This window comes from Papio anubis, chromosome 3, assembly GCF_008728515.1.
Source record: "Papio anubis isolate 15944 chromosome 3, Panubis1.0, whole genome shotgun sequence".
NCBI lineage: Eukaryota > Metazoa > Chordata > Mammalia > Primates > Cercopithecidae > Papio > Papio anubis.
This window is the reverse complement of record NC_044978.1, coordinates 50,333,160-50,348,095: the sequence shown is the minus strand read 5'-3', so window position 1 is coordinate 50,348,095 and position 14,936 is coordinate 50,333,160.

Sequence of the window (14,936 nt, the reverse complement as noted above, 5' to 3'; positions counted from 1 at the left end):
GTCTTCATATCTGAAATGCCGAAAAGTAGGGTTTAATATGTTGTTTTCATTTTAATTATATTTTTGTTCATCCACAAGTATATAAGCTAAGAAAGTAATAAGGATGAAAAATGCATTATTTATCCTATTTCCATGATTCCATCCTCTTTCCTAAAGACCTTCCCCAATTTTTCTATCAGACTTTAAGAATATCAAAATAAAGTTTTTGAAGGGTTGTTTCCTTTTGTTAAGTTTTCTATGTCTTTATAGCTCTCAAAGTATTTCATCTTTTTTCTCAAAACATTTGCAAGCCTTGCTATCACCCACTAATGACCTATTTCAGACTCTTATTTCCCTCTGAAGGGATTTCCTATATTCTTTATTGCAATTCCTCTGATATGACATTATATTCTAATCAGAATAACCACTCCAACACTTCCTTTACCCTCAACCCCTAAACTGCAAATGATACCCCAGTATCCTGACCCCTAACTTCAAAAATACTTTCCTACTTCATCCTCATCCCATATTACGTATATCTGCTTCTCTTTTTTCTTCTCCAAGATGTGGCTGCCAATTGGCAGCAGATCCAGGAACAGCAGCAGGCTATTCACATCGTCAGTTCTGTATCCTGCTCAGTTTTCCTTCAGCTGACCATAGGCATCGTCCCCAAAGTGAGCAATAGCTATTTTGGAAACCTTTTCCATACCAGCAGGCAAGCCTTTGAGACTGTAAAAGGAAAGCATCGGAAAAGGTGAAAATCCTCACTCACAGTTTTCAGCAGGAAACAAAATGTCTCCAAAACCATGCAGCCACACTGTGGTCTGACAAAGACAGCAGGAAGAAGCACCCCCACACCTCCAGCCATACTCCACTGTGAAGCAAGATTTCCTTTCACAGCAGCTGTGGATGGCATCGTGGAACCTCACATCATCGTGAGCACAGAACAAATTTTTTATTCTCAAATAAAATAAGAGGAACTTAAAGTATTCCAAAGCACAGCTTTAAAAATGTAATTGTGAGACCTTTTGACAAGGTCTCAGCCCATCTTTCCAGCATTACCATCCACAGCGCTCCTTCATGCATGGCAGATTCCTAAAAAAAACACTGGAGCATCATTCCCTCAACAAACCCGGCACTTTCCAACCTCTGAGCTTCTGCTCTCCAAGTCCTTTCTCTTAGACTGTTCTTCATTCTCAGCCCTCATTTGAAGCTTTTTCAACTGCTGCCTCCCAAATGAATTTTTCCCCTCTCATCTCAAGACAAACTCTGTCCCCCCTTGTTTGTGCTCTCCTAACACAGTGCTTACAGATCTACAATAAAATTGGTCACATTCTGTCTTATGTCAAAGCTGTTGACTACAAACTCATAACGGGTTAAGTCCTGGGTCTCAATGATCCTGGTTTTCCAGCTAGTGTCTAGCTTATGTAATAGGCAATATTGAAACATGTGTTAAATATAAGTGATCATAAATAATGACTTTTCTTCAGTGATAGATTGTAGAGGTAATGAAGCTTCTCTTGTGAATATGTGATTGTCTCTTCTCTCTTGTGTGCTGCTGAGACGCTGGACAGAGTAACTGGTACGTAGCAATAATTCTCATATTTTTGCAATTATGGGGGAGGAAGAGGAAGATGATGATGATATGAAAAAGGGAAAAAGAGAGAGGTGACCCCTATGATGGTTTAAAGATGGCCACAAAATTTTGATAGTCCTCCCATGAAGAGGTGGGCTCTCAGTGCCCTTTTCTTGAAAGTGAGTGGGCTCTGGAACTCCCTTGACCAACGAAGTAAGGTGGAAGTAACACCATGCCAGTTTCCAAGTCAAGATCTTATGACACTGGCAGCTTCCACTGCCGGCCTCTTGGAACACTCATACTTGGAACCCAGTTGCCACACTGTGGATGCTCAAGTAGCCCAAGGAGAAGCCTATGTGGAAATGAATCAAGAGTCAAATCCAACAGCCCCAACTGTACCTCCAGTTAACAGCCAGCAACAATTTGCCAATCACATGTGTCGGCCCTGTTGGAAGTGGCTCCTCCAGCCCCAGATGGACCACCCTAGCCTGACACCATGAGAGCAGACAAGCCATACCTCCAAAACCCTACCTATGCAATTCATGAGCAAATCAAATGAGTGTTGTTATTTCAAGCCATTAAGTCTTGGAATCATTTATTTAAAAGCATTTAATAACTGGGACAGCCACGTAGCTGACTTTCTTTTTGTCCTTTCAGATAAGCCCCACATTTTAAACATCTAAAAAATTTCCCAAATTTTTCAATATTCAGAATATTTCAGCTTGGCCAGTTGATGAACGAGCTACTCTTTTTGAGTGAATTACAAGCTGTGTATGGTGTTTAAAACCACACCAAAAAATCTCTCTGGGTGAGAGATGAACCTGAGTAGGATGTAGGCCTCCCACTCCACTCCAGCTAAAGCTGCTCCTCTTCCATCTGTTTTCATGTCATGAGTTCCCCTTAAAAATCCATTAGAACAAAAGATCCTATAGCAGCAAAATGTACAAAAGGTGCTCTTCTAAAGTATTAGGCCCAGTAAATGTGACTCTGTGCCCCCTGCTAGTAGCTCGGATTACTTTCACAAAACAATGAAACAACCACTTAAATCATCTTCCTTTTATAGGCAAAACTAAACTGAAACCCTAGTTACATTTTCTACAACCTCTCATATGCTGGGCACTTTTGCTTCTGCCTGGGATACCTGATACATGAAAGGTAACTCCTGTTGCTTTCAGAAGCTCCGTCTATTCGCAGCAAAGCAGTGACACCTGCTTGGAAAAATTCCTCCCAGGAGTCATGGATGACATTTCTGGGAAAGATCCCAGAATGGCACGTTGGAAATTAATAAGCGTACCAAGCAAATGGCTCCTGTGGAAGCTGTACCCTCTTGTTCATTCAGCAGAATTGTATTGTCAGTGTAATGACCTACCTGTCTCCCTGGACCACCACTACTGACTGCTGAAGCCATTTGACATTCTTTCTTATAGGTTGAGGCTTGCTTTAGACACCAGGACCCCATATATCCCTAGTCAGGGGTAATTTAGGGACATACAAGTCAGAAATACAGGTGTTTGGGATGGAATATGACCTTGGTAGCTCCAGTCTGACTTTATGATCGGATTCTAGTAACTGAACATGACCTTCCTCCCTTGACCAGGTGCCTACATTTCTCCCCAGGTTACAACCACTACGTTCCAACCTTGCTCCCCATCGCAACAAACAGCCTTATCCTCATTTCTTCAAAACCAGAGCCCTGCGGTTTGTCTCGTCTTTCAGTCTGGCAGACTCCCTGACAATGATGCATGGCTTCCTGAGTCTGAGCGTCTTGCCTTTTGCCAGACCCCCCGCCACCACACCCCCCCTCCCTGCAGAAGCACCACCTGTCGCCTCTTGCTTGCCTACCCTGACACTGGCACTTCTCCAGCAGCCACCACACTTTTCAGACACCACACATAACGTGCAGGGCAGGCTGCTCCCATTCGTGGAAGCAGGGTCAGCCTCTCAGGGCCTACTTGGCCACAAGGGTGTGGCCTCTTCCTGAGATGTCGCTTTATCTCTTTTTCAGGACTACCAAAACAAAGTACCACAGACTGGTTGCTTAAACAAGAGAAATTAATTGTCTCACAGTCCTAGAGGCTAGAAATCCGAGATCAAGGTGTTAGCAAGGACCGGGCGCGGTGGCTCAAGCCTGTAATCCCAGCACTTTGGAGGCCAAGGCAGGCGGATCATGAGGTCAGGAGATCAAAACCATCCTGGCTAACACGGTAAAACCCCGTCTCTACTAAAAATACAAAAAATTAGCGGGGCGTAGTCGCAGGCGCCTGTAGTCCCAGCTACTCAGGAGGCTGAGGCAGGAGAATGGCGTGAACCCGGGAGGCGGAGCTTGCAGTGAGCCAAGATCGCGCCACTGTACTCCAGCCTGGGCGACAGAGCCAGACTCCGTCTCAAAAAAAAAAAAAAAAGATGTTGGCAGGGTTGGTTCCTTCTGAGGGATGTGAGGGAGAATCTGCTGCAAGCCTCTGGCCTTGGCTTCTAGATGGCTGTCTGATCCCTGTGTCTCTTCACGTCATCTTCCCTCTCTGCATGTGTATCCACATTTCCACTTCTTATGCGAACACATTGAATTAGAGCCCACCATAATAATCTAACTTTAGTTGACTTACCTCAGTGAAGCCCTGTCTCGAAATACAGTCACATTCCGAGTTCCTGGGCGTTGGGACTTCAGCATGTGAATTTGGAATGATACCATTCAGCTAATGACAGCTGCCCTCCCGCCAGTGTTCTTCATCCCACTCCCTACTTAGGTCTGAGCTTTTGAGGGTGTCAGAGCAGTGATTTTTCAGGTAAATCTCACACGTATAATGAGAGGATCCCAGTTTACATCTAAAATGTTCACTGCTAGGCCTCAAATAGGAACCTGTCTTGCAGTCTGGTGAGGCAAACCTGCCAGGAGCTCATCTTTACCTGACATTGTTTGAATGTTTGTCCTCTCCAAATTTCATGTTGAAATGCAATCCCCAGTGCTGGAGGTGGGGCCCAGTGGGAGGTATTCGGGTCATGGAGGCGGATCCCTCATGAATGACTTAGCACCATCCCGCTGATGACACGTGACTTCTCTCTCAGTGAGCTCACACAAGATCTAGCTGTCTAAAAGAGCACGACTCCTGCTCCCTCCGTCTTGCTCCTGCTCTCGCCATGTGAGACGCCTGCTCTCCCTTCACCTCCCACCATGATTGTAAGCTTCCTGAGGCCTCACTGGAAGAAGCTAAGCAGATGCTGGCACCAAGCTTGAAGAACTGTGAGACAATTAAACCTCTTTTCTTTATAAATTACCCAGTCTAGGGTATTTCTTTATAGCAACACAAAAATGAACTAAGACTTTACCCAAGAGACTGAAGAAGCTCTAGGAGTAAACGACCCAAAAGAGGGCTGACAGACTAGTGGCCAGTGACCAGAGAGGAAGAGCATGGTCTCTGTCACCTGGGTATTTCTTCCAACCCCTATAGATTTTTATTCCTTGGGAAAAAAATAGGCCTCAAATTAAAACAGAGGAATTATTTTTATTTTTTAAAATGTTTTTAGCTTTAGTAGCATAAAGTGATGCTGCTTTGGTACCTGGCTAGTAGGGAAAAACATGATTCTTATTCTCCCACCTAAAATAGCATAGCTAAGTACACTAATAGCTTAGAGAACTCAGGGAAGCTCTGAGCATCAAGGGCTCTGGTACATCAATTAGATAAGACATAAGCGGTAGTGTCTGATGAATGCAGGAATGCCTAGAAAAAGCAGTAGCAGGTCGTGTGGTGGTCAGCAGATACCACGTGGTAGTAGGTGAGTGCCCTAGTCCACAGACATGCATAAGTCATGTTATGGAGACACTCAGAAATTAATGGGGGTGGAGGGGGTGATTTTGCAAGGAGCTAGAGTATTTCATAGCAGGTAAAAGCAAGAGTTAAGAAAATGCAAATTGCCTTTAAAAATAATGGTTTCTTGGGCCTAACTGAATAACTAGGGCTACCCAAGTCACAATTAAAGACAGGATTTCTAGAAAACTGAGTTTAAAAAGAGCTCCCAATTGAATGCAATAAATTTCCATTTGGCTTTAGCTAAGTCTGAAAGGTTATAATTTAATGTGAGCATCAGGTCAGTACATTTCCTCTTGTAACCCCATGTTAAAGTGTACACGCCTGTCTCTTTGAACACTTGTAAACTGTCATCTTCATTCAGGCAATGCAACTGGGTGTTAGGAAATCCTGCAAAGAGATACGTATTTCATCCACCTTGGTTTATCCCACCAACTTCACTTCAATGAAGAAGAGTGATCACAGAACTTCTTTGGCTGGCTTCATTTAAAAAAACAAAATTCCCAGAGGAGAGGGCACTTGAGCATCAAGAGACTTTCAACAAACCAAATAGCTGCCAAGTTCAGCTGCTAAAATCCTATCGTTTCATTGAGCCCCGTTGACTCTTAATTGTGGTTTGTAGCAAAATCCCAGGCTGCTTGCAATGAATCCACTAACCAAGGTGGAAGGTTTATGACAACTCTATTTTCCTTGTCAAAAACTACATGAGAGAATGAAGTAGGAAAGGGTAACAAAGGGCAGAAATCCTGAGGCTAAATTACAGGTTTATATACCCATGAAATATTATTAGCCTAGTCAAATTCCTACCGAGTTTCTGCATTCTGTCCATTTAGATTTCTCTGTGGCTTCAATGGGACACTGCTCTATGCTTGGCTGCCTCGTGAAGAGTTGTTATTTAATAGTTGATGCATTCCACCCAGCTGTGGCAACAATTCCCCACAGAGGTTTTACATTATTTTAATTTTTCAAAGCTTTGCAAAAATTCTTTAGTATAACAGAAGTAATACACAGAGATGGGATGCTTTATCAAGGTTGTTTTAGTAGAGCTATGACTAACTGGTGGTGACTAATGTGGACCTCCAAGTTCAATCACTCGAGAGCTAGTCTTGTAAAGCACCTGATGTAGTACCTGATCATGATAGACCTCCAACAAATATCACTTCTTCATTCAAGGTGACCACATGTGTGGGTGTGTATCCAATTATAGCAAAAGAAATTAATTAAAGTCTTTAATTATATCTGAGATTTCACATTTTCAGCCCAAATTTCAAATCTATAAGGAGATCCTTCGGCTTTGCTGCTGTATGAATAAAGCATCCCACTGATTTCACTCTGTCTCGGCTACTGGGCTGGGCTGTCAGCACATGGTCACCAGTTAGGGATGTAGAGATCAAGAAGGGAGGTGCAACTCTGCAAAGAAGGGAAACCTCATTGGTTCAAGTCTGATTGGAAGCCTGGACATCTGGGAGATTAATGGCTGAAGCAGAAGATTGAGGCAGGCTAGAGAGCTTGGAGGAGCACTGCTGTTTGCTTCCACGTGCATACTGACCTTGAGTTAAAAAAAGGCAGATACACACCAGAAGTGGCAGGCTAACCACAGTCTCTGCCTGGGAGCAGCCACAGGCTCCCGTGCCTATCGGATTCTGGTAGAATTTGGCCCACAGGGAGGCCTAGTAGAAGACTGAAGGCAAACAGAAGAGTGATAGCAAGAGATTTCTTCCCCCCAGCCTTTTCCAGTCATTTGCAAACCTCCATCTAAGGTTACAGGCCCTGTCAAGACAGCCTACCCTATGTAACCTTCTCCAACCAGGCCCTAGGACCACTCCTTCCCCTGATCTCCTAAGCCTTGGGGAGGCAAATTGCCCCCAGAGTCTTCACCTTCATTTGAAATTTTTCTGCACCCCAGCCACAACTTTGTGACTTGATTCTTTATTAAACCACCCTCAAATTATCCTTTAAAAATGGCAGAAAATAGATGCTTCCTTCATTAAAAAATTCATACTGTGCATCTAAGTCTAATGAAGTCTCCTCAGTCACTTATATGCATGCAAAGACAGTTACTATGAAGATTTTTGGACACCAGAGTCCAACTCCAACATTCATTCTCTCAACCAACATTTATTTTATTCATTGATTTCTCTATGCTGAATGCAGACACTGTTCTAGGTACCCTGGTGAGCGCAGCGAGGTAACTGACAGTCCTGCCTCTCTTGCTGTGTAGGTGACGTCACTCAGCTTGCCATACATCTGCTCTCCATCCCCTTTTCTCTGTGCTTCAAGGCCGGACTTGACTGCACCACAGCCTCCACACTAGTGCCTCCGTCTCCCTTCTCTGCAGTCTCTCCTCCCCCACTGCCACAGCACAGTATTTAATGCGCAGATGGGACCATTGCCCAGCTTGATAGAAAGGCTCTTTCTCAAATCCCGAGCCTACTATGGGGTCCATGCCTACCTTTGGCGTCCTATGCTCCCCTCATACCAAACCTTGGTATGAGATTGGTATGAGGTCCAATCTGCCAGGCTCTTTCATGCCTCTGTGATTCTCACATACTGTTCCGGCTGCTTCGAATGCCCTTTCCCCATTATCTTCCTGAAAAATTCCTAACTCAAGTAAGTCTACCAAGCCTGCAGGAGGACTAGAGGGCAGAATTAAATGCTCCCTCCTGGGTGGTCCCATAGCAGCCCACACACACCTCTGCTATGTCACTTATCATATTGTGCTGCAAAGCTGGGTCACCTATCATCTCTCCTATCATGCTTGCCTTGTGGGCAGGGCCCTTGTCATCTGAATTATGAGGCAGAACACTCCTCTCAAAGCTACCCATGGCTATTCCTGCATTCTAGGTTGTGCAACAGAATTTATCTTTGGGGAAAATTGGTTTTTTGTTTCAATTTGGAAAAACAATGTGGTGTGCTTTCTAATCAAAGAAAATGCCCAAAAGGAGACTAAAACAATGAGAAGTCAAACAGTGTTAAAATTATGCCCTTGGTGGCCTGGTGTACCTCTAAGGACACATTATCTGGCTACTAAGTCTTCTCTCCTCTTCCCTAGTGAGGAGCCTGAGGCTAAGAGATGAGGAAAACATAGATAGGTGGGAGTGGACCCCACCAGCAAGATAGCCGATGGTCAGGGCTAAGAGAGATGCCTTTGGAGCAGTGATAGCCAATATCTCACTTGAGCTTTGCTTTTCTGTTATCAATTTCTCACAATAAGTTCCAAGATATCACTGTACTCTATTCACCCCCACCCCACAGTAGCAGCCTTAGGCAAATAAGGAAGAAAATATGTTTATGCTTCAGGGTAAATTAGAGCACCAGAGCTTGATCAGCAGGGGAGAGTGAAGAAAAGCAGTGATGACAGGAATCCCAGTCACAGCAGTAGCAGAGAAAGAGGTGACATCAGCAGGCAGGTGCACCCTCACGTAATTCTTAGGAAGAGTGACTGAATTTCCTACAGTCCACAGAACAGAGGCATGCGCCCCTTTATTTGGCTAACAAAGTAGAGAGCTATCCTGGAAGGCTGAAGACTTTTTATGTAATTAACTCATATTTGTAATTTTAGCAATTAGCATGGTTCCAGGCACATTGAACACGCCCTAAAAATATTTGATAAGTGAATGAATGAACAAGTAATGAATAAAGGACTGGAAGTTTCCCTTCAAGGTCGTCTCAAGTATTTGTTCTTTCTGACATTCACATCATGTTTCTCTTTCCTCTTGTTACTTTCTTATTACAAAGTCTTTAAAGAGCTGGAAAAGAAGGCAAAAGCGAAGACAACAGGACCCTGTAGTGCCAAACCCAGGGTAATGACCCTGGTAAGAATGGAGATCATAACTGGCTAATTAGTACAAGACATCTGCAAGCCTGCCTGGGTTCCCACATGCTCCTCACTCTCATCCCCAGCCCCAGTTGAGGCAGATCGTCATTCCTGAAGGACAACATCCAGTTTGCTTCTGTTTTTCCTTTTCCTGGAGCGCTAGACTGAGTCTGGGAGACCAAAGGTCTAACTTCTTCTAGCCACTGGGACGGCGAAACAGAAAGCAGCTCTGTAAAAAGGGTCAACAGACCACTGGCACAGCAGGGAAACGCTGGGCGTTCTTCGGGGTCAGGGAGAAGGAAAGCAGAGCTGTAAGGGTTTCCAGGCCAGAGGTTTTCAGGAGCCCAGGGTCAGTCATTCTACGGTTCTGAGTGTTTGTTCAGAATGAAACTCTCAGCCCTCAGAGGCTTTGCTGATCTTGCGAAGAGATCCAGGAGACGTTTGTGTTCCCAACTTTGACCTCCACATGATTTCCCTCCTCTTTGGTGCACTTCTTTTCTTTGGAAGGCACTGGATTTTGTCCTTCGAAGCACAACATTTTGCCCTTCTCCACGGTGGCGAAGGAGGTAAGGTCGCAGGAAATCCTCCACACACACAGAAAAGCCCAAGTGCATTTCATGCACAAAAAGAAGCCCCCTGACTTTGCTGCAATGTGCCAGGGGGCTTGGGGAGGGACACGCGCACACGCACAGGCACACATGACTCAATTATCAGGGAACAGGCCCGCAGGCATGCGAATGGAAGCAAGCAACAGAGCTCCTCCACTGAGGGGAATTCTCAACTTGCTGTTTTCTATTTTAAGCACTTCTGCAAAAGAATGTGAGAGGCGGCAAAGGTCAGGGTTGTGAGCTGTCTGTCCATTACCGTTCATGGCTCAAAGTCTTGATAAGACATGGGAAAATTACAGAATTAATTTTGATGAAACAGAGGTAGATCAAAAGGAAATGACAAAGAAGCATGATTTGACAATATGTTTAAATATATTGTTCATTGACTCTCAATACAAAGGTCTGCAAAAAGAGAATCAGAGCACAATGCATCCAAATACTTTAATCACTTGGCACAATAATGTTAAGACAGAGGTAAACAGTATTAGCAAAAGGTTCATTGTTGGTTAAAAGAGTCTACATTTGGGATTTGTTTCTGTTGTTCATATAAGCACTTTTTCTCTAGCAACACAAAGCATAGAACTTCATTTTCCAATATATTTAGACCTGTTTATCAGTAAGTTTCCAAAAATATAAAACCAAAGTATATCAGATCTCAAGTCAGAATTTTCCTAGGCATCAAAAAAAAAAAAAAAAACACGAAAAAAAATTTTTCAAAAACAACAGACTGGCATCTGTTTGACAATATAGGCAAAATCTTTTCTTTTTTTTTTTTTTTTTTGAGATGGAGTCTCGCTCTGTCACTCCTGTCACCCAGGCTGGAGTGCAGTGGCCGAATCTCAGCTCACTGCAAACTCCGCCTCCCGGGTTCACGCCATTCTCCTGACTCAGCCTCCGAAGTAGCTGGGACTACAGGCGCCCACCACCTCGCCCGGCTAGTTTTTTTGTATTTTTTAGTAGAGACGGGGTTTCAACATGTTAGCCAGGATGGTCTCGATCTCCTGACCTCGTGATCCGCCCGTCTCGGCCTCCCAAAGTGCTGGGATTACAGGCTTGAGCCACCGCGCCCGGCCAATATAGGCAAAATCTTGAGTGGAAAATAAAGCTCATGCATCCACAGCAAACGTAAATTCATACAAAAATCCAGAGTGGTGAATAGTCTTCAAGTATTGTGGAGATGCGAAGGAGAGAGGGAGAGAGGAAGGAAAGATGGGAAGGAGAAGCATGGGTTTTAGAAATCTTCAGACTAAGCTTGATTCCTGGACTCCCTACATACTCTGCAGCAACTACCAGCAAGTTCACTCCCCTCAAACTCCAGATTCCTCTCTGTGATAATGGAGACCATGATAGTCTATGAGAGATAAAGGTTTAAACCTAGCATGTAGCAGTCACTCAGGAGATATGAGATTCTTCCTTTCTTCCTTCAGAACGGCTTTGGATAAGCAACACTGGATTCTCTTTCTAAGGTCCTGAACTTCAATTTGGGGAGGCAGAGCAGTTATAAGCAAGAAGGCAGAAGTGAACTAATGACTAAAAAAATGAGGCAAAAGGAAAGCAATCCTGGGAAATGGAAATTCTCTATCACTAAAAAAATGCAATAAACATTTAGTTCTGTTTTCTGGCAGCAGGCAGAGCAAATGCAAATGCATCGAGAGCCTACTAAGGAGGCCCTTGCAACAATGATGAACTGCTGCAGGAAGCATCTGTCCCTTCCCCACCCAGGGCAACATCTTAATAACCAGCATGTTCGTGATTTAAGTAAAGATTTAGACTCAGAACACGCACTTGGTCATCTGACTTTGGTTTAGGGCCAAGATTCCTAATATTCAGAAATGAGACTAAGCTCTTTTGCAGTGTCAAAAATGTCACTGTACCACCTCTCCCCAACATAGTATGAGCTGCCTTGTAGTGTCTATTCATTGAGAAAGTTCATAATCACAAAAAGACTGAATTTGTATTATACTTAACCTCATATATTTGAAAAATTACATATATTTGAAAAATTACCATGACGTTTGTCTGTAAGATATTATTTATCCCACCAATAAAGGACACTTCGAGCACGTACAGCTTTCCAGATCCATTAAAACAATATTGTAGACACTCTGCCTCCTAAAGGTACAAAGCCCACGGAGGCAAAACCCTGAGGGGAATGAGTCTCTTGCTTTTTGTAAAAATCTCCATCAAGAAACTTCAAGATGAATAATGATTTTGTCAATTTTGAAGCACAGGTTTAAAAATAGGAAAACAGAGAGAACATTCACATACTGAGAATAAATTTGTTCCGAATGTTATTAATAAACCAAACTTTTTTTTGTAAGGCCAATGTGTAGATTGATTCTAAAGAGAACAGACATTCCATCTCTACTCTGAAGTACTAGAAAATAACAATGAAGAGAAACTATTGGTTGGTTTATTTTCTTTTCTTTTGCTCTGTTTTGTTTTTTTTGACAGAACAAGTTTCTAGGTAGAAAGAACCACTGTTTTTATGATGAACTATTGGTACAATGACATAGCTATGTCTCAGAGTCTCTCAAGCAATAATGCTGAGTAATTTTTCTTGTTGATTGTATCTGTTTAAAAAAATGGAACTCTAAATTGTTGGGTAAAATTTACATTTGCCAAAACAGGCAGCAACTCATAAACTAGTCCAATGAAAAGTCTGCAAAATCTAGCAGCTAAAACAGACGGAAAAAACTCCAGACATTCATAAAATTATTCTGCATGATATGCTAAGAGTCTCGGAGGAGGAAAAAAAATAAAACCAAAGCAGCTGATTAAAGACACATTTTACTACCTGAATCTCTTGAAAAATGACAAAAAATAATCCCCAGAAATATCTATCTCCAGTCATCGCAAGATCCTTCCTCCCCCAAAAATAAGACAAAACTGTCATTTTTATGAGACTACCCCCAATGACCAGGTCTGCGGTTTCAAAGCCAGTGATGTGTTGCCCCACAGGTGAAAGAAAGAGGAACGCATCCATTCCATCCTGTCGGAACAAACGTGAGCATCTGCCTTCCACGTTTGGTTATGGTATATGTCAACAAACACAGCAGCAGAGAAGGCCCTGCAAAATTATCCATCAGGGACCTGTTTACATTTGTACTGTCAATTCTAATAGGTTTTTTATTGAATTAAATTCTTCTGCCCTCATTAGAATCATGATTGCCTGTCAGTGAGTATGACAGGTTTGAATTCCCACAAGGGTGTTAGACGCTCCATCTTGTATATTGCCCAGGAGGGATCAAGGACAAGGCTCAGTTGGAAATTCTACATGTCAATCCTTGAAATTACAGCACACATACTTCTCTGCAAATAAGTAATTGTGCTTCACAGTAAAGCAACCCAGAGAATTCCTAAGGTTCTTCTGTCTTGCAGACATATACAACTTGGCAGGTCCTGACAACCAGGTTGACCTGCAACCACCCAACCTCAGCACGTAAATGTAGCACCTGCTGGTTTCTCAAGGCCTCTTGGGAGTTACTGAAGGCTACAGAGGCCTATAAACATGGACAGCAATTTCACCTGAGACGTGGTTTCAGGTGAAGCTTATTTCTAAGAGCACACTTGAAAATGTAGAGAAAATTTGAACATTATGGAAGATAGGTAATTCTCTGCTGGATAATGGGGGAGAAGCCTCCAAAGGATGGCCACATTTAGTGACCACTTCCTCTGCCAAGCACGTTTTCTATCTTAACTCATTTAGTAATTACAACTCAGTGAGGAATAACACTTATGGCCATTTCATAAATGGAAGAAAGAGAAGCTTGGAGAGTAATGTTTCAACATTACACAGTAAGTGGCTGGGCAGGACTGAGACCTCCATCTGCGGTACTCTATGATGCCACCCCTCTTCCCCCTTCTCTGGTGCCCTGAGCAGGAGGCTGGCCCTCCAGAGGCACCGAATGTGGCAGGAATCACAGGGACCTTTGGAGGCTCAGCAATGGCCCCTCAGCTTGGAGGAAAGATGGAACCTACAAACCATATTCCATAGTAAAGAGATTTCTGAACACAAATATGCTCCCCATCTGGGCCATCCCTAAAACGGATGAGCAACTCCTAAAATTGGAGTTTGTTCTTTCTTCCATAATTAAGTGGAGAGAAAGGGGGACTTTACTACTCAATAACTTAATGTGGGAGAAAATGAAACCTCTTTATCTTTTATCCTTAACTTCTAACCAAGTATAGAGAAATCAGTCCATACAACCGTCTTTTGGGAGATTTTTTTAAACTAGCATCAAATTGCTGCATCCTCTAAGCCTGAAAATTCTCACATTTTACAGTTTTGCCCCATTTCCCAAAATTTCCCAGCCTGGGTTTCTTTCAGAGATGCTGTTTTCCCTTGAGAATCTATATCTCTGGGGTCTAGAGCCCAGGCAACAATGTTCTTAATAAGCGCCCCCTAGAGATTTTGGAGCCCACCAAAGGCAGAGGCCCTAAAACAGAAAGCAAATTAAAGTTCTGCAGTTGGACATCAGCCTGTCATGTGGTCTTTATTTGCAGAGGAAATGGAGAGGGGCTGCATTTGGATGAGATGTTATAGGAGAACCCACCTTTTCATTGCTCTTCAAATTCTTCTCCAAGGGACTTGAAATCAACCACATTGGAATGTCTGAAAAAAATTCCTCCTATTAAAGGTAAATGATTAACCTAGAAAGAGAAGCATGTAAGGGAAGGCCTGACTTGCTCACTTGCTTGCTTGTTTGCCAGGATGTAATGTCCAGGCAGGGAAGGAGTTTCGTCTGGTGACCTGCCACTGTCTGGTTGTTTGTTGAAATGACTTGATTTTCAGTCATGTCTCTTTAATGAGATAAAGCAAAAGAATGAACTAGGTACATTCTCTTCCTCTACCTTTAGATCCTTCTTTTCTCCAGTGAAGTCTCCTTATTCCTGTTCTCTTATTCTTCATTCTCTGCACCCCAACTTTCCTGGACAATCTGTCTGTACTCTGTCTCTAGATACTTCCTTCTGTTTTGATTTTTTTTTCCTTTCCTGTCAGACTTGAGGATGCCTTCTGTTCTAACATCACTCCTTCTCTGCCACTCACAGGCTCACGGTTTGGTACCCAAGCTGTTTTCTGTTCCCTGGCAGCTAGCCTCGCATTCCATTCTGCCACAGGATTTAGCTCTAAGTCAGGCAGTAAATGGGCT